Source organism: Hydractinia symbiolongicarpus, chromosome 2 (assembly GCF_029227915.1).
Source record: "Hydractinia symbiolongicarpus strain clone_291-10 chromosome 2, HSymV2.1, whole genome shotgun sequence".
Taxonomy (NCBI): domain Eukaryota; kingdom Metazoa; phylum Cnidaria; class Hydrozoa; order Anthoathecata; family Hydractiniidae; genus Hydractinia; species Hydractinia symbiolongicarpus.
The window spans coordinates 17,953,332-17,974,489 of NC_079876.1; the positions used below are offsets into that span (position 1 = coordinate 17,953,332).

General features: G+C 34.9%; 1 non-coding gene across 1 annotated transcript; it reads right to left on the minus strand.

Moving 5' to 3' along the window:
* Positions 1 to 18,987: 18,987 nt before the first annotated feature.
* Positions 18,988 to 19,141, minus strand: LOC130630747 (5.8S ribosomal RNA). The gene has a single exon (XR_008982117.1). It is a non-coding gene; the product is annotated as a 5.8S ribosomal RNA (ribosomal RNA).
* Between the last annotated feature and the right edge of the window lie 2,017 nt (positions 19,142 to 21,158).

Below are 21,158 nucleotides of genomic sequence, written 5' to 3' on the forward strand. Positions count from 1 at the left end.
TATAATCCTTAAAATAACCCAAACTTACACAATAATTGTTGATGGTTCAAGTAAACGTTTATTTCGCAGTTTAAGTCAATCGTCTAGGAAAATCTATATAATACGCCAGTTCCGTGTCTCTGTGACAGGCAAAGTTGATATCGCCATTTTCCTTTGATGTTGCCGAAATTCTCTTTGAAGTCGCCGAAAAAAAATATGTCTTCTTTGTCGTGAAAAGCTGCGAGTTTTATGTGGTTTGTTAAATGAAGTTCTAGCACAAAGTAACGGAAATTGTGTTTGCAAAAAAGATGGCTGTTGTTTTTAAGCAATTTCCACTCTTTCCTTCAAAATAATTCTTTACAAAAGCATTTAAAAAGGCGCATGGTAAATAAATGAAGTATAGAAAGGTTTCTGTAAGGTTTGTTTATGTTTTTTTCAGTTTTGATGATATCATTGATGCGAGACATGTTTGTTAGCTAGCATCATAAAACCAACCACACCAACAACAACCTAATAGCTAGCTAGCTCGGACTTTATAAATATGTAGCCATGTTCTTTATACCTAGCTAAGTCTCCAGTTTATATTCAACTGACCAGCTATTAGCTGCTGTAGCTAGCTTATGTTTGCTTCAGTTTTATGTTGCTTTTTACATGTAGCTAAGCTAGCTACCGTAGTGTTATCTTAGTGGTCTTTGCTAAGAATGTGACTGTAACTTATTACATTTGACATTTTAAGCTTAAATTAACAAGCCACAACAACTTTTAAAAAAGTATTACATAATATTTAAGAAGAGTTTAAGGACTGTTTTTAAGCAAATAATGTATTTTTCACATTTTGTGTATGCAAATAATGTATTTTTCACATTTTGTGTAACTAAACTTATATACATCGGTTACATGGAATATGACGAAACGATTTTTATTTAACATGTAGTAGTTCCTTTACCTTAAGTGTAGTGATTTTTGTTGTTCTAGATGTTCTGACTAAAATGTTTTTGTTTATGACATTTTGTCTTATTAAGAAAAGTTTCAACTTTTTTGAGGGAGTACAACACCGAAAAAACTTGTGTTTTTTTTTCATATTTTGTATAAATTCTTACCGGGCAGGACAACATACCAAAATGACTGATCCCTCTCTATTTATAAATTTGATGCGTTCCAAATCGCAGTTTTTTGAAATTTTGAGTAATATTTAATGAGTACAAGATGCAAATACTGATTTTTGTTGAATCAGAAGTATTTCCTAGAACCATTCTTTTTTTACACTTTTGTGGAGAAAAAGTGTATGCAATATCATCAGAATAACTGATTTTGTTGCAAACTGTTTTTCTTTTTCACATTTTGGATTGAAATATTGTTATAAAGGGCATATATCAATAGACATATATATACCAAAATAATTAAATTCTGCAAACTTTGATTTTGTCGTTCACCTCTCATCTTTTATATTTTGATTAAACTTTTGAGGAAAATCATAGGAATTATTTAGAATATGTATTTTGTGTTGGAAATTTAGTGCAAAAATTGACGTAAAATGAACTGTTAAATTGATTGTTGTTGTTTTAACATGAATTATGACTCAAACTTTGTTTTTGCATTTCTAATTTGACTAATTAGCCTAAAAATTTGCCAATTGGTTTTACACTCTGTTCTTTTTTATATATATTTTATGTGAACATAGAAGTACACAAGTAAAGTTAGAAGCCACAAGAAGTTAATTCGAAAGTGAAGAGTGGAGCTAGAAGTAGTAAAGAAAAGTTAGAAGTAGAAAATGAAAGCTTGGGTTTAAAGTAGATTTGGATTTACAAATAGTAAGAACTTTTTAGATATTTTTAGACGTTATGTTTTTATGTCGCTAGAGTTACGTGTCAGGCAGACTCGCATTGGCCAGGAAAAAGTCACTTAAGAGCTTCAAGTTCTTTATATTTTACCGCGTTTTTTTTACACTTTTTTGCATAATTAATGTTATCAAACAAATGTGCTAGCGAAACTTTTGGTTTGTGGAACTTACTGCAAATGTCATAATTTTTATATTGCTATTGTTTCTCTTTATATATGTTTTACTAAGCATAAAAAGCTAGCTGGCGTCTTCCCAGTTTAACTATATTTAACTGGGTATCTGTCTTATCTAATGTTACCTTCAAGCTCCATATCTAAACCTAGCTAGCTAACTGATGATTAATGTTGTTATTCCTCTTTTAGCTATTTATATCCACCTTAGTAGTCAACTTAGGGATCTTATTTGAGCACGAATTATGATGTAACAAGCCACAAAATCTTTCAAAGACTTATTGAACTTTTAGGGTAGTGTGAGGAAAAATCTTACTTTAAGAGGAATGATTTTGTAAAACTAAAGTGTGTGCGTTAATTGGAGTAAGTTTTATTGTTTTGTTGTTGACATCCTGTTAAACTTCTGTAAGCTCGCATGTAAATTACAAGGTTATATATTTTTACAAGGGTAGTGGTTAATATTTTTACAAAGTTTGTTGATATTTTTTGGGAAATTTACCTGGGTTTTTTACATTTGTGGTTAAAATTTCTCAGCAGAGAATAGTATGGTTGCCGATTATATTGTTTGTGTTGCAAACTGCTGTTTTTTAAATGTTGTGTAAACTTTTGTGGAAAAAGACCACATGCAAAATACTGAAAGAACAAATTTTTGTACAATTAGACTGTGAGCTGAAGTTGGATTTTTTTTATATTTTGTTTTATAAACTTTTTTTAAGCTTTAAACTAACTGTAAGTAATGTAATTACGGGAATAAATATTTGGTGATGATAAAAAATTACTGAATGTTCAGACTGAAACTGTTTAACTTTTGTGAGGGAGGACCATATGCAAGTATATATACTAAAAATAATAATTTGATATTTTACACTTTCCAAGTTGTATTTTTGTATGCACTTAAATGACTGCTTTTTTGGAGTTGAATTTGATGGGTTTCATATCAATTTTGTGGAAGATTTTATGGGTGAAAACAATATAAAACATTGAACTGATTTCTGTTCATATTTTGATTTGCTCCTCATAAACCTTTGTGTTCTACATTTATTGTAAACTTTTGTGAGGAAGGACCATATATATATATACAATGTTTTCAAAATAATGATTTTTGTTGATTTGAAATTTACTCCTTGCTCATTGCATTTTCGACATTTCAGTTTAAAATGTTTGGTAAAGTCAGTACGGATCATGAGACAAAAAAATTGTTTTGTTAACCGGTTAATTTTTACATTTTGTGCATATTTTTGCGGGAGAGGATGGTATGCAACCGAATAAATGATTTTTCAAAGTTTAACTTTTTGTTTTTTGGTGTTTTGGGTTTGTTTAAGTTTGGCTTTTTTATGTTGTTCAGGTTGTATTGTTGTATAAGCATTTAGGGAAAAGACAATGTTTAAAATGCATAAAGAACTTATTTCATAGATCTGTGCTTACTGTTGCAAGCCTTTCTTTTCGACATTTCAGATTAAAATATTGAAGGTTTTCAACATAATCACATAATAAGATGTATACATATTTGAGATATGTGTTATTTCTGACATTATTATTATTGTTGTCGTAACTGTCTGGGTTGTGACTGTCAATGTTGAAACTTTCTACTAACTAGATTTTACATCTTGCACGCCGTTCTTTATACCTAGCTAAGTCTCCAGTTTATATTCAACTGACCAGCTATTAGCTGCTGTAGCTACCTTATGTTAGCTTCAGTTTTATGTTGTTTTTTACATGTAAGCTAATCTTAGTGGTCTTTGCTAAGAATGTGACTGTAACTTATTTTAATTGACATTTTAAGCTTAAATTAACAAGCCACAACAACTTTTAGATAGATAGATAGATGTGCATATTTTACATGGCTAGCCTCACAAATATCGAGGGATATACCCTGTCTATTATTTCCAGGAGAGGCCATGGCTTAGATGGAGAGTCCTAGAGTATTTAATGCTCATTTTGAGCGACGCAGACCCAATTAGAGCCCGCGCTCTACTAGACAACTCCCGGCAACATCCAACGGCCCACACAGTGTGCCATCTTCCCAATTTCCCTCACATGGCTTGGGTTAACCCGGGGCTATGGTAACATTCACTCGCCCATGTTGAATCGCCGTCAAGAGGAATCGAACCCCGGTCTCCCGCACAGAGTACGAGAGCTATAACCACTAATCTACGGCGCCACAAGACAATGTTTAAAATGCGTAAAGAACTTATTTCATAGATCTGTGCTTACTGTTGCAAGCCTTTCTTTTCGACACTTCAGATTAAAATATTGAAGGTTTTCAACATAATCACATAATAAGATGTATACATATTTGAGATATGTGTTATTTCTGACATTATTATTATTGTTGTCGTAACTGTCTGGGTTGTGACTGTCAATGTTGTAACTTTCTACTAACTAGATTTTACACCTTGCACGCCGTTGTTTTTCATATTTTGTCTGAAGTTTTGTTGGAAGGATTTCATGCGATTTGACATTTGATATTTTGTGTTAGATTTTAAGAACTTTTTTGTTAAATTATGACTTATATACTTTCTTTTTATGCATTTTCAGATTATTTTTTTTTAGTAAAAGGCATATTCAATATACTGAAATATTTGCTGATGTCATCAAAATTCAAATGACAGAACTTTTCAATTGTTTTTCTGCCTAAGTGGATTTTTCCACGGGCCTAATCGACTAGTCTATATAATAATACGCCAGATCCGTGCCTCTGTGACAGGCAAAGTTGATATCGTCATTTTCCTTTGATGTTGCCGAAAAAGGCATGTCTAATATGTTATATTTTCTGACGTTACGGCACGACGTCAATAACACTACTTTAACGTCAATATCCTATATTAAATTAATGAAGCCATTACAGTGCATTTAAAATATTGAGGGCAAATAACTTGGAAACGAGGTGGTGACGTCAATGTTTTTTCACCAGGGACCATCTAGAACCAGTTTGGGTAATTTTCCCAACCTGGGTCCCCGAATCCGTTTCGGAATGAACGGGTTGATGACGTCATCGGAAAACCTTTAAACCCTAATATATCCGTAACCGTTTGTCAAAAGTAAATGATCCTATACATTTTCTTGATCAGCGTTTAAAGATCTATACGTTGAAGGCAACAGGTATAAAAATTTCTGAAAAATAATTTTGTGTGTTTTCGCGGGTCTTTGCTGACGTCAGCATAATTTTTATTCCCTTATATATCATTAACCGTTCATCAAAATCACATAATCACATACATTCTCTTCGTGAGCGTGTCGAGCTCTACGCAATAGAGACAACCGATAAACTTAATTTTGACAATTTGTTTTCGCATATGCACTGCTGACATCAGCAAAAGGTCTAAAATAACCAATTTTTACATTGTCCCTCCTGCCTAAGTGGATTTCTCCACGGGCCTTATCGACTAGTAACTAATATTAAGGTATTTTCTTCTTGCCAATTATATGTTTCATTGTTAAATAAATGTTAATGTTGGTTTTATTTATATAATTTTTTTTATATTTTATTTATATTTTAAACATATTTAATATTTACTCGCATTTTAACACTTACAGTGAATGTTTGTCCTGTGAATGATAATGGTGACCTGTTTTTTTGTGTGAAACCAGCTACATTATTTACTGCAACACATTTCTGACATTCCATGTTTCAGGGAAACACATGCTCGACTTTGCATATATTGTTTCTACTAGATAAACAAATGCATAGCATTCAGAGAAGTTGTCCTAATATGCAGTTGTGTAAAAAAGCAATAATGCTGGATTGAAATAAGCAATGAAATATTAGACATTTCAAAAAAAGGAAAGAATCCGTTAGATACAGACTTTCTTCTGAATACACACTTCTGGCTATGCCTGCCTCTGACGTACTGTGTTGTGTATTTTATGTTAGCTTTATTGACGTTAGCAAACGCTCAATGCCAGTTGATTTGTTACTTTGAGTTTAGAAGCGTTGAAGGTTTTTTCAATGAAGTTTTGTTTCAAAAGATTCAATCATTATGCTCCACATCCAGAACTATACTTTCATATGCAGTTTACATAAAAATGGAAGGGAATAGGAGTAACTACATCGCAATAGAGATAAAACTAGTCTTTTAAGACGGAAAGTTTAATGAAAAAAACGAGGTTTCTGTCCAAAGAATAAGAAGTCCATAGAGAACTTCTGTATTCTCCTCTTTACAGGGATAATCGGAAAGCTGGTGGACTTCGGTTGCACTGAAACAAACACCTATAAATGTGTAAACACGAGGTTTGGTGAAATTCACTCATTTTTGGGATCTGGTGCGGGCCCTTGAGTAAGCATCCCCTGCGTCCTGCAAGACACCAGCCGCATTCATTGACACCATCCGCCAAACCCAATAACTTTTGTAAAACGTTGGAAAAAGAAGGGTCGACATCTACAAATCGTATCGTTGTTGCTTTTACCTACTGACACAGAGCCCAGGACTAAAAGAGATAGACTTGGAACCCAGCCCTTAGAAAGGTTGTGACAAAGAATGAAAAGCAGCAAACCTGGAAAAATAAATGCTTTCTGACCTTGGACATGAACACTTCAGAAATCAAATCGTAATGCTTGGGTTGACTAAGAAACCGCCCCTTAGAAAGGTAGACTTGGAACCCAGCGGCAGCAACCCAGAAAATCATTACATATCGTCTCAAACTTGAACAAGTAATTCACTCTACCACCCAGTCAACTTTTATTCTTCGAAATATGTCACTCTCCATTCGTTGGAAGGAGTTATCAATCGTCTCGAGATTGCAATTGAAGACCCATCCTAACCAATGAAGAACACACACTTTTCAGTCACTAAAAATCTCATCTGTTAACACAGATTCAACGAAGTGTGTCAAAGCTGCAGTATTTGTTATGCAAAAAAAAAAAAGCAAATTAGGGGGAAATAATAATAAAAAAGTAAGTTACTGCTTGTAATGGCTCAGACCAAGTCTTGTGTAACCATTTTAATTCAGCTGTATTTCCGTTCAAAATATTGATGAGTTCGCCAAGCGTTTACGAAGAACTGGAAATTCAATTGTTGGATTATTGTATGGCGTCATCTGTAAAACAAAAATTTTTTACATATAATTCTTCTCTTTCATCATTTTTATCCATGCAGCAACAATTTCAAGTAATTTCATTAATACCAAATTATCATAAATGGTTGTGGTATTTGGAAAAAATAACGAAATCAGATTGGAGCTAAAATTCTCCTCATCTGGTCGACGATTTCCTGGTTGGCCATGGAATAGAATTATTTCAGCAGTAAAATATAGACAAGATTCACAATTGATTGTGTATTCTGTTATTACAACATTAGATGGGACTGCTTCTGCAATCCCGTATCAGGCAATAAACATCACGATCGCCAAATAAAAAGAAAAAACAAATCAAGAGGAATATTGTGTCAGGCAAAGTAGATGCTGTTTATTTTTACCTGATTTTGAAACAATTTCAAAATCTACATGTGTGAAAAATAGAAGATTGGTGAATGGAAAGAGACGCTTTTTATATCTCACCATAGATGCAGTTTTTGAAAATGATAATCATGAAGAGGATAGCATAACTGAACAATCGTTCAATGATGTTAATATTTCTATTCCAGTATTTCATTCATCCCAGAAAGAATCTCGATAGATCTCCTGTGGTGAAATTTGTACTAAAGGAACTTGTAAGTGACGAATCAATACAACAACACAGCAAGCAGTTATCATGAATGATTATGCGTACTCACAATAAAAAATGGACAATATATCGATAATGTATGAGTATTATGTCCATATGTACGGGAAACTACGGCTTCTAAAAATGGATATTTTGACCATATATATATAAAAAATGAATGTAATGATGATTTTTTCAGGAGATCCGAGAATCTATATAATATAGAGACCTGGTGACCAGTGACAGGACGGAGCGCATTTCTGCTGCGTCTATCCGCTGCACTGCAGGGCGCTCCGCGATTTACAAGCTACTGCATCCTTGTTCCCCTGCCTCTTCCCTGTTTTCAGACAAGGAAATATAACACCCAGATTTATTTATTTATAATCTAAAATATATTCCAAGCACGTCATCATCAGGTATCTACAAACTTGCGAAGCCGCAACCTACACTAGACAGCAGAGGCTGTAGCCAGGATACCCAACTCAACCTTCCACAACATTTCATATCATACTTTATAGCTAGCCTAGTTAACTAAGCTTTCCTTGATAAAGAAAGAAAAAATTGATCATAAAGGGGGTTTGAAGGGACAAAGCTTGGTCTCATGGCTAAATTTATAGCTAGACAGACTGTAAAACTCGTTTTTGCACAGAACTGTGCGTTCAAGTGCAAAATACTAAACTATTACTGGTAGTAGAGAAACTTCTGTCATCAGCTAGAAGGCGAATGGAGGGGGTGAGGGGTATATCCATACTGTGATGTGTGGTCACTCACAAACAGAATTGTTTGCCATGGTATAGACAACTGCAAAAATTAAATTGCTTAAAAAGGATAACTACCATAACACAGGAACTTACAGTATGATTATGAGATAACAAGACAGCAAGCTGTGTTGATGGAACTGGTATAACGACCTTGAAGTTAAAATTGTAAAGGTTACACCCTCTAAACATTAAAACGCAGTGCAAGATCTCCGTTTTGGTATATTGTTCTGTGTGGTTGGATGTGTTTTGGAGGAACATTTTAATAACAATAAGTCATGTACTGTACAACAAAGATGCACGAGTCAGCTGATTTTTCCAATCTGTAGATTATTCAGAGGTTGTACTCTAATTTTATTTTCCATTTCTCAGCTGCTGTAGAAGATTTAATACGTATATACCTTCAAAAAATATCTAAGTCACCTTTTGGCTGGTCCAGTACGTGATTTACTTTTGAAAATGAAGGTGGAAGAGGGAAGAGTGTTCAAAGATCCCATCATATTGGAAGCAACTCATAAAGCGAAATTAGAAAGGGATAGAGAATTAAAGAATAACAATAGAAGTAATTCTACTCCTGTGGAATCCTATGTTAATAAATCTGGCAGTACTGCATCTGTTACGTATATATTCTATACGCATTGAAAAAAATAATTAAGAAATTATAATAGTAATTAAGAATTATCTACTGCGAAACAAAGGGAAAAGTGGCTCCGTGAAAAAGTAAAAAATAACAACAGCCAACAGCCAGCAAAAACTGACACCTTATTTCATGAGCAGAAGTAATGCATACAAGGACAAACAAGAAACAAAGAAGGCGGATAATAAAAGGAGAATTGAATTACATAGTATGTAAATCTGTGGAGATGTTGAATTAAAAAATGTTGAAAATTATATTGCGAGCCAAGACTGCTTATGTATAAAATATACACCTTCAACGTATTAATTTTCGCGATTCGCGAATTTTATTGAAAATAGATTTTTCGCAAGTATTAAATTTAAAGAATAGACAAACTTAACCTATTTCGCGTGTACTTAATCTTACGACTTTTTATTTTTGATATTTCTAAGAAAGACGATAAAACACAAATAATTGAAGCAGATGTGTAATTTCATGGAAGTATTCTTAATATTTTCTTCGGGTATATAATTAAATCACTAAAATACATCTTTAAAAATATTTCTATGTTTTTCATATGAACATCACCATCTTCAGTGTAGTGAGTCAGGCCATCTGCTAGCTGATCTTTATTGTTTGTGATCACCAGCCCTTTCAAGATAACTTCTTTTCCTGATGATGATGTCATTTCGTCATACAACTTAATGATCCATTTCATTTGAAGAGTTTTTCATATCGATAATTCCAAAGGGACTTTAATACTTCCTGGATCTTTGCCACTGTTAACACCATCGGTAATCTGCTTCGCCATTCAATCAACAGCTTATTTAAGTAAGCTTTGGTGTACCCGTTTAAGGTCAGATCGAGAGGTTGGAACAGATTGGTCATCTTGACTGGCACTTTTCTGAAAAATGGGGGTATATCAGATCATTTTTCAACCGAATTCACCATACAGAGTCTCGTGTTAATAAAAGTGAAAAAGAATAAAATTGTATAGTTATCGACTAAAAAAAGAAAAAATAGTGATATTGAAAGTCATTTTTGTAGTTTATTTTATTTTATAAAATCCTATCCAGGCAGTAAAACAATCAAGAGAAGAGAGAATAGGAGTAACTACATTGCAATGCAGATATAACTAGCCTTTTAAGGAGAGATGTTAATAAAAAAAGAACAAACACTTATCAATGTTGAAACATGAGGAATGGTGAAATTCACTAATGTTCGGGATCCGGTGCGGGCCCTTGAGTGTGTATCCCCTGCCTCCTGCAAGACACCAGCCGCATTCATTGACACCATCCGCCAAAACCAATAACTTTTTCTAAACGTCGGAATAAGAAGAGTCCAGAATTACAAATCGTATCGTTGTTGCTTTTACATGCTGACACAGACCCCAGGGCTAAAATAAAAAAGACTTGGAACCCAGCCCTTAGAAAGGTTGTGACAAAGAATAAAAAGCAGCAAACCTGGAAACAGAAAAGCTTTCTGAACTTAGTCATGAACACTTGAGAAATCGTATCGTAATGCTTAGGCTGAGCAGGAAACCGCCCATTATAAAGGTAGACTTGGAACCCAGCTGCAGCAACCCAGAAAACCATTACATATCGTCTCGAACTTGAACATGTAATTCACTCTACCACCCAGTCAACTTTTATGCTTCGAAACCCGCCACACTTTATTCGTTGAAAGGAGCAATCGTCTAGAGATTGCAATTGAAGACCCATCCTAACCAATGAAGAACACACACTCTTCAGTCACTAAAAACAAAAAGCCTTCACGATCTTTGGTCTCTCCCACAGTGACTAGTCTTCCCCAGTATCAACCAGTCTTTCCTGGCAGTCAACTGGATCTGTGTAAGAAACAGAAAGAGCGATTAGGAGTAACTACATCGCAATGCAGATATAACTAGCCTTTTAAGCAGAGATGTCAATGAAAAAAGGATGTTTCTCTCCAAAGAATAAAAAGCCACTGGAAAACTTTCAGTATGTCAAATTTCGCGAGTTTTTAATTTTTAAAACTTTTCGCGTGTATTTAATTTCGCAATTTTTCTATATTAAAGTAATTCAACAGTACTAAATTTAGCGAATTTCCCAGATAAAATCGTGAAATTAAGTGCCCGTGAAATTTAATAAGCGGGATTGGTTTTAAATTTTACAAAGGCTGGATGCTGAAATATTTTGTTCAATGTGTTTTTACTTCTAAATCCTGTTATAATACACTTATGTGAGTGACTATGTGAGTCTACGACACGGAAAGTACGGGTCACTTTTTTACGACGTGGTGTTACGCTAAAATTTACCAAGTTAAATCAGGGGTTTTTATTTAAACATTCAATTTTCTTTTCTTATTCCTTTAAAAAAAAATTCTTTTATTTTATTTTATTAAATTTAATTTTATTTTTAAATGTTTCTATTTGTTTTTGTTTTAAAAGCCCCGTAGGTCGTTATAGATAGAATAAATTATTTTACCCCCGGTTTACCATATGCGCGCCGTATCTCCCGGAAACAAGTTGTTTATCAACTGAAAAAAGAAAACCGAAGCGAAGAAGGTTGTGTATTCTTCAGAGTAATCATGAAAAAAGTTATTTTAAACAATGTTTACTGATCATGAGGTTAGATTAAAGCTTATTTGTTTCTTCAATGTTTTCCATTTTTTTGTTCTGGGACCGAAGTTGTTTTTTTTAAAAAAAACTATCAAATTCGAATGATAATTCGAATCTAAAACGTAAACACCAAAAGATTTTTTGAAGAGCGGTTTTGTTGTCGAACAAGTATAAAAAGTTTATGTTGTTGTTATAAATATTTGTTATAAAGAAGAAAAACGTACGATATAACGTATGATATAACGTCAAAAAGAGGACTGATTGGAAATATATCAGACAATTTAGCTAGCTATACATTTTCCATTTGTTTTCTTTGGGATGAAGCGAAGTTTAGTAATCGAATTAAAAAATTGATTGGACTTTTATTTAGAGAACGCTAGCTAGCAGCCTACTGAGAAAGCGATAGAAAAGCAGGTGTGCATCGAAGTAAAAAATTGATTGGACTTTTATTAAGAGAACGCTATAATCCCGGTCTAAAATAATCGCAGTAAACCCTTTTTACATGTGTAGCAAGAGCATGAAGTACAAAGCCCCCTTTCCCCCAGTATCAATGTTCAAAAATTCTGCTAACGCGTTTCCAAACATTGATAATGGGGGAGAGGGGGTAGGAAAGGATTATACTGCACTTTTTGTAGCTTACTGCCAATATATTTTGACCGGGATTGTCTCTGAAATTTTGGACTTAGAATTTTTTCGCGAATTTTTTGGAGTAATTTTGTTGACTTAATTTTAAAAATAAATTCTACAGATGGGTACTATATATATGTTTTGAAGTATGTACCAGCATTGTTTCTTTTGTACCATGCTAAAATTGGAAACAATAAAAATGCCAATAGATGACGAGGCAAATGGGGCAGTTTTCGATAATCGCAAGACATTATAATATTCCGTGTAAAATTGTAGTTAGATGAATACTTTATTGTTAGTAATTTTTGTGGGTATTAATATTGACGGATTTGTACAAAAAAAAATTAATTGCGCGCAAAATTTAGTACAGAAGCAACGCGCAAAATGTTTTGGGTGAAAAGTACTACGCGTAAAAACTCAAAAATTCAGAAAATTAGTACCAATAAGGTAGTGCTAAGCTCTGTAAGGGAAGATCGAACTGAAAAAAGGACCTTGTTTATGTTTGTTTTGCATGTACATAACTACCAACAGCAACAATGATAACAACATGTATATTTTTGTTTTTCTAGAAAGATATATATAAACATAAAATCAGCGCAAATATCAAAATGTCTCAAAAAAAACAGTCGGGGTAAGTATCAAAAAATGGACCTGCAAACTTCCATGAAGTTGAGAATATTGCATCAGGAGAACGGTCTGAGTTGTTATGAGCTTGTCAAACAGTTTGCGGAGCGGACCATTTACAGGCATGCAAAAAAAAACTATGGATGGCGCTGCCCCGTTCGATCAACAGAAATAAAACGAAGGTCGCCCTCGAAAGTTGTCTATCCGTATGGAACGACTTATTGTCAGGACTGTGGCACAATTGCGGCGGAATGGGGTACAGTTCTCCTCGAGGAAAGTTTAAGAGACAGCAGGACTCCGCTGGGAGATAAGTAACAGAGACATACGAGGTTGTTTGCAGAAACATGGTTACAAGTATTGTCAATGAAGGAAAAAAGGACTTTTGAGCGTGAAAGACAAATCCATTCGCACAAATTTTGCTAGGCAACAGTTATATCTCCCGGCTGAGTACTGGACTAAGAAGCTTGGGTTTTATTTGGATGGGATTGGATTTGCGTTTAAGCCCAACCCGGCTGGAGAGGCGAGAACAGTATCAAGTATGACCTGGCGTAGGCCCAACGAGGGTCTTCCTATCACAACAAAAGGACGAAAAGAAGGCAGTGGGGGAAAGATGGCAAATTTTTTCGTTGCGATCAGTTTTGGTATGGGGTTGTCATGTGTCACCATCATGACTGGAAAATCACTGGCGATAATTTTGCAAGGTATGTTATTGATGAACAATTCCCCACCGCCTTGGCAAAGAGCGAGTCTGCGCTACCTTACAAATTTCTTCACGATGGATGTCCTAAACAAAATTCCAAAGCTGCGAGGGTGGCCTTGGAGCGCAAAGGTTATGTCATGGTCCAAATACCGGCACGCTCCCCGGATCTAAACCCGATAGGACAAAATTAAAAGAAGACGCAATGAAGCAGAACATCACAGCAGAAACATATAAAGAGTTTGTGAATAGAATCAAGCAAACCATGTTGACAGGTATTCCATAACAAACTATTGACAACCTGATATCATCAATACCAAAAAGGTTGGCACTTGTGCAAAAGCACAAAGGTGCCAGAACAAAATACTAAGTTTTTAAAGATATTTAGCTGTAAAATTCTATGCGTCAAAGTGCGTCATTAATGCGTCACTCGGTTTTTCGCATGTGTTTAACTGTTAAATGGATGCGTCACATGCGTCACAACATTTTTTTTAAAAAATATATATACTATTCTTTTAAAAATTTGGATGTGACGCATTAAATTCTTTCACAGCATAGTACTATATAGTGTGACGCATGGAACATAAGAACTTTTAAGTACGAACATAGTTTTTATATACTATACATTTTACGCATCCATGCCTTGGATAACCAGGGTGCAAAAACAAGTCTTTCGTCGATTCCTTTGGGATTTCTTCAGTGAATTTGAATTCTCGCCACCTTGAACTCATCATATCTGTTTCGCGTTGATCTCTCTGGTTATATTTTCCAGCATGTTCAATTGAACCTTTGCTTGTAGCCAAAATTGGCAATAGAATTGTCCCTGCCTATAACCATGTCAGTGGAAAACTGGTTTTAGGCCTTGGCAGGTGAACAGTCTGACCTTCCAACAGGAGGAGAAATTCGTCCCATGCGATTAATTCCGCTGACCACCTAAAATGATTAAGGTAGGCGAGTTCACAATCATCGAGGCCAACCCATGCGTACTTGCTGCTTGCAGGATTAACAAAACAATTAAAAATTAGTTCTATAAGGGTTCAACAAGAATGATTTTCCACAATTTGTTGGTCCTGGTAACAGGATATTGTTATTTTTCTTGCAACCACGCTTCAGCCATTCTCTCAGAGCATCAGCAAAAACATATATATTGTTTCTCAACACTTGCCTTGCACACACCAACCAAGTGCCGTTGCATCCGTCTACGCAGGCTGTGTTTGATTTTTCTACCACAAAGTCAAGTCTACATTTTTGCTGTCGCTCGATCGCTTTAGGGGCACTGTGCGTTTTCGAAGTTACAGAAATTACTTCTGAAAGTGCCTTTGAAAACTTATTCAAAATAAAATTGAATAAGTCTGGCTGATTCTCAGCTTGTCTCTGGTTTGCCACTGACATAAGCTGAGTGTTTTTTTTTATGTTGTTTTCAACAAGAAACTTGGCAACATCACTGTACGATAAGCGTTGTTTAGCTGAAGCTTCCGGTTTTTGTACTGGACCCTCCAAACACCGGCGTTTCTTTGAATTTTGGGAAAACCGAGTGAAACCCTGCTTCGACACTGGTGATTTGGCATTCTTTAAGTTTGGGTGATTTTTGCGGTGCAAAACTGACTCAAACGATTTATCTTTGCAACCATAACGGTATGCAGACAAGTACCCATAGTTTTTGGATGAGAAGTTCACAGAAATCTTACGTGTCTTGTAAATGTGCTGATGAACGGGGCGCCAACGACGGGTTCCACTCAGTTTCAATGCCATGTGGTAGTGTTGATGATGCTCACCATCTGCATGAACCTCTGTACAAGTAGCCCAGTGTTCGACATTAGCCTTAGTTGTCCCTATGAAAAATGGCTCTAATACGATGTCCGTGAACGCCTTTTGATTTGGAACAACACTTATATCTGCTTTGGAGTACGTTAAAATATACGTTCTGCAACTGTCCTTGTTCTCAAGCTCCTCATCACTATTTATATTGTTTGCCATTCTATATTAGGTTTTATACTTTATTTTATACGTTATTTTAGGCTAGGATAAGAGCTTATTTCTTGTGTTGAATTTTATTTTATTTAATTTCACTTTCGTTTTCTTCGAATTTTGGCGCCAATTTTGCTTATCATTTCACTGGATTCGTTACAGAATAGTAGTCTCATGGAAACTAGGCTCAAGTCCACGTGTGTGTGTAACAAATTCGAGTTACAGAGGCCTTGACTTTCTCTAGGTAGAAAAAGGCCACAACTCTTTTCAATTTTTTTCTTGAAATTCAGACAATCCCTGTCAAAAACAATGGCAGTAAACCCTTTTTACATGTGTAGGAAGAGCAAGATAAGTACAAAGCCCCTTTCCCCCAGTATCAATGTTCAAAAGTTGTGCTAACGCGTTTCCAAACATTGATAATGGGGGAAAGGGGGCAGGAAAGGATTATACTGCACTTTTTGTAGCTTACTGCCAATATATTTTGACCGGGATTGTAGCTTGCAGCCTACTGAGAAAGCGATAGAAAAGCAAATGTGTTGTTTAGATTATCTGTTAGAGAAATGAATTTAGGTAAACAAGGATATTTAAGTCGTTTGCACTTTGAAAGCAAAACTTTCCCTTAAATATGAAGTGAAATATGTTTTGTCTTGCGCCTGAACATATTCCTTTTAGTAAGAATATACTCAGGGTTAGTTATGAATACCTTAAGAATATATTCAACATCGATTGTTTGTTCTAAATATAAAAAGAATTTGGTAATAGCTATAGCATCATAGCTTTATTTTATTGAAGCATTATATCAGTTTAGGCCACGAGGATAGTGTTTGTCAAGAAAGTTACGAACTTTTTTTGAAAGAATATACTCTAAACAATACGTCAGAATATCCTTAGAAAATGTCTAAGCTTGATTGTTTGTTTTAATATAAAAATTTGAATAATGCACAAATTTAATTAGAAATTTAACTTTTTAATTTGTATATATCTCACAAACTGAACCTTTTTTCTTTCCAAAGCAATGGGCCGTTACATGTAGCAGTATAACAACTTATAGCAAGCTTTATTTTATTAATATAGACCTGCTAAAAATACACGTGTATATCCTAATAAGAATTTTATAAACTATAAAAAGTAATTGACGTGGGTTATGTTGGTATAATAAACCTTAATGTAAACGAAGTTAAATCAATGTTTACATCTATTAAGTTACCGTGTAAAATATTATTCAATTTTTAAATTTGAAAACACTGCATTGTTATCATGTACGGCACGTTTACGCATTGGGAGGGTTGCTGTATGCAATAGACTAAATAGCTAATTTGGTATGATGCATTACAAACTGTACATTGTGGAAATTCTGCAATAACCTTTTTTGCGTGACTTAACGATTTTTTCTAATGTATGGTATACTATTTTCCCTGGTGTACTTCTAGCATGGCAAAGCAAGTATATAGTTTTAGCAGATTTAGCTTTTTCCATAACCGTTGTTAGACACCTGCGATTGCGTTAGACCTTTTGAATTTTTATTTTATTTTGCTGCTTGACCTGCTCTTCTCTCTTTTTTTATTGCTGCACATGCTTATTTTTTTGGACGTTTTGTTTCAGCGGGTATAGATAAAAATTTAAATTACTGTGTTCTTTGTTTTTATTTGGCACCCATCATATGGAATCGATGAGAGATTCAGTGGATTCTTTCACGGGACTTCAGCTATATATATTATATTAGGATATGGTTAGAATTAGGAACATACTATATTTTTATCTCAAAATATAAGTCAATTTATTTGCAGATACCCACGCCAATGTTCCACAACAAATAGTCATGCTAAAGGATGTCTGTGATGATACTAACAACGGGAAAGGTAAAACGAATGTAATCATTTGCAACCACGAAATCTGTGATTTTAGAATACATATGCCATGAGAGATAATGAGTCATGCACTTATTTGAAGTGAAACCATAGCAATGCTTTTTGTAAATGTTTTTAAAAGCCTGATGATATGGGTACACATTCACGAAAAGTTTTGCTGGCTTTGCTACACCGACTTTTTTTTAGCTTGATATTGATGTTTGTTATTCTAAATTTTGCTTGATAAAACATACTCCAATACGTTTTTGTTAATACATGTTGTGTCATCATACTTGATTTCGACTTTTTCAGATTTGAGGGAACACATTCAATTAGCATTGGATTTTTAGGGTAAAATGTCGCCATCACAAAACAGTTCTTAACTATCATGGGTAGAACGGGCAAGTCGTTTCGGAACTACCACAACCCCTTGTTATTATTGTGTACTCAATGTCATGTTGAAGATTGCAAGATAATATGTACTGATTGTAAGATTCCCAAACATCTCTGCCCTTCTTGCGATTTGGTTACCAATAAAGATTATCCACTTTACCATTAAATTAGGTATATTAATAAACAAATTGTTAATCTGATCCGAACACAATCAGTTGGTGTAAATGGTAAACTTATAACGATAGGTTTTTTTTAACCTCCACACCTCCACATATAAAGTACCATTCCCATACATTCAGTGCCTATCAACCATAATAAAGTCTTGTGCCTTTTAATTCTTCTGATAAGTGTTTTGACAAGTTTTTGAGTCATGTAAAATTAAAATACAGTCGATTTTGTTTCTATGATCCTTGTTTTTAACTTCCGTAAAAAGACAAATACCATTGGAAATGGAACAATGTTTGAATTGTGGCAGCATTAATTTAAGTCTCCATTGTTTCAATAATTTCAACTATAATTTTTCAGAAATTCTGTGTGCCAGCATGCCACTAGCGATGGAACTTAAACTGGCGCAAATATTAAAAATAAAAATGGTACGATGTTTCATATTGCAGTGTATAGCGCTAAGTTGTAGGTAAAAGTAAGAAACTACTATTCGTATGTCACAAAGAATGTCCAGAAGCTCCACGCTAAGAAATTTTAAGTATGCGCTCATTAGTTTTTGTACAATTGACAATACGGCAATATACGGAACTTCCACCTTAGTTTGCAAAACATTAATGTAGGAGAAAAATGCGAGGCAAGATTTAAAGGGAAACCTTATTCAGCTATTATCATAGCACTTAACGGTATGATTTTTGAGTAAAAGGCTTGTCCTGCTTTTTTCTAAAACTAAATCCAGCTTGTCTCCTTAACGATCAGTCAAATTATTGCTTGTTATTTTAATTTTTAAAAGGTAGGCAGACAAAGTACCCTTTCTTATAAAACTTACATTCGTAAAGAAATACGCGTAAAAAAATTAAATTCCACAATTTAGATACAGCGACAGAGTTTGACAAGTGGGAGCGCATTCACGCCGCAAAAACAGGGAAGAAAGCTATCAAGCTTGGTGAAGTATTTCATTGCAAGAAAATGACACGGCCAATTCAATTTTCGAATTGTGTTTTTTTTTAATTAAAAGGCTTTTCGTGGCATTTTAACAAGAAGATCTGAGGTATGCATTTTAACACGACATTCAGACAGGCATTCTCCCTGGGTATCCAGAGAGCGCAATTTGCGTTCAAAGATTCGATGAATCACTGAATTCTGCAATTTACACTACTTAACGCAACTGGCAACGTTCTTCATCGATGCACGAGCCAAGAGATCCACCGTTGTCACGTTTCGTTTTTTCTCTCCTGCAAACGAGGAGTAGAAGTACTAGAAATACAAGTGTGTTAAAACAAATCCAGGTTTTTCGCATGCGAGGCCGATTAAAGTATCGTTTAAAACCTAAGTTACCTCACACGCTTAAGTACAGTTCACAGTGGTTTTGTCTAATGACAAACGGTAATGATCCTTCCGCAGGTTTACCTACGGAAACCTTGTTACGACTTTTACTTCCTCTAAATGATCAATTTTGATCAACTTTTCGGCAATCCGTCACAACCTTGCGGCCACGATGGCGCCAATCCGAAGATCTCACTAAACCATTTAATCGGTAGTAGCGACGGGCGGTGTGTACAAAGGGCAGGGACGTAATCAACGCGAGCTGATGACTCGCGCTTACTAGGAATTCCTCGCTCATGATCAATAATTGCAATGACCAATCCCATCACGTCGGACTTTCAAAAGATTACCCAAATATATTCTTCTTCTTCATCTTTTTCCTTGCATATCCTACAAACATTGTAGTCATTAGCCTTGGATAGAGAGTTCCAAGGCTAATGACTTACTAAGCAAGTAGATAATTACTATGATTACTCTGTGGTAGCCATGCTTCCTGGAAATATACACTTATAGGCACGAAAGCAGTGTAAACTACACCTTTTTTATAGTACAGATGATGATTATCGGAAGTAGTGTTACGCCGCTTTCTCGTAAAATTCGCGCGCTAGATTTTATCAGCTTCCGCCTGCTGGGTCACGTGTTACTGCGCATGTCCTGGATTTTGTCGGATTTCTCGGAATTTCCGAGAGGGGTAATTTTCGGGAATTCAGGATTTGGGGAATTTCCCTTTTGTGCTTCTGCATACGAAAGAAAATAATTTCTTAAGGTAAAAGGGGAAACGATGTGACACATTTGTCACTAAACGTTTGGTCTTGTTAAAATATTTTAATATAATGTAACACGCTTTCCTTAATCAAAAAAGTGAGAAATGTCTGTAGGATTCTATTTTGAAGTTGCTGAAGAAGTGAAAGAAGACTTGTATTGTGTCGTTTATCTTAATCTAATGAGAGATGCTGTGCAGCTTGAATGTGGCCATGGAATGTGTAGGAGATGTTTAAGAGATTAAAAAAAAATAGCGAGGAAAGGTATCAATTGTCTTATAAAATATGAACAGGTTTCATGAGCAGAAATGTGATTTATCAAAGCAAAGTAGAATAGGCTCTTCGATAAGGACGAGAGCAAGAAAGGCCAGTTATGTATAATAAAAACGTGTAAATAGTGGTGGAGAATTTTGTCAGGGCTCCTTACTTTATTTTTGTCAAATTATATCGCTAGATAACAATTCCAGAGAAGGTGCAGATATAGAAACACTTTATAGGGTTTTGTTCTAGGGTTTTATTTCTAGTCTTGGCCTTGGAAACTGTCAAAACGGAAAAGCTTTTTAGTTAAACCATCTATATGTTAGAAAAATATTAGTATTATTTTTTGTGTCTAAAGTTTTTTAATTTGTGATGTAATTTATCGTAAATCCTAGTGTTCCAGGTCTCTTCAATTGCATTAAATTCTGCTAATACATAATTTTTTAAATCAAACCTGGTACAACCTCGCTTTCCTGTCAAGTTTGACTTCTTAACAACCTCGCATGGAAATGCTGTTAGAATTAGGATGAATGCACAATCAACCATATTGGTTGACTATGCATTAAGTATTGTTGAAGAAAACATGTCTATTTTATCTCCAACTTCAGAAAGGTGATATTTGCAGCTGTTAAATGTAGGAAAAAAAACCGGTAGGGTTGGCCGAATTTCTGCAATTTCGTTGTCAGAGGTGAAATTCTTGGATTTACGAAAGACCAACAACTGCGAAAGCACTTGCCAAGAGTGTTTTTATTAATCAAGAACGAAAGTTAGAGGATCGAAGACGATCAGATACCGTCCTAGTTGTCGTGAACGTTCTACAATCCCAGACAAAATATATGTCAAAATTGTGAATTTGCCCCCCCCCTCCCCCCAATATCAGTGCTGTGACAGT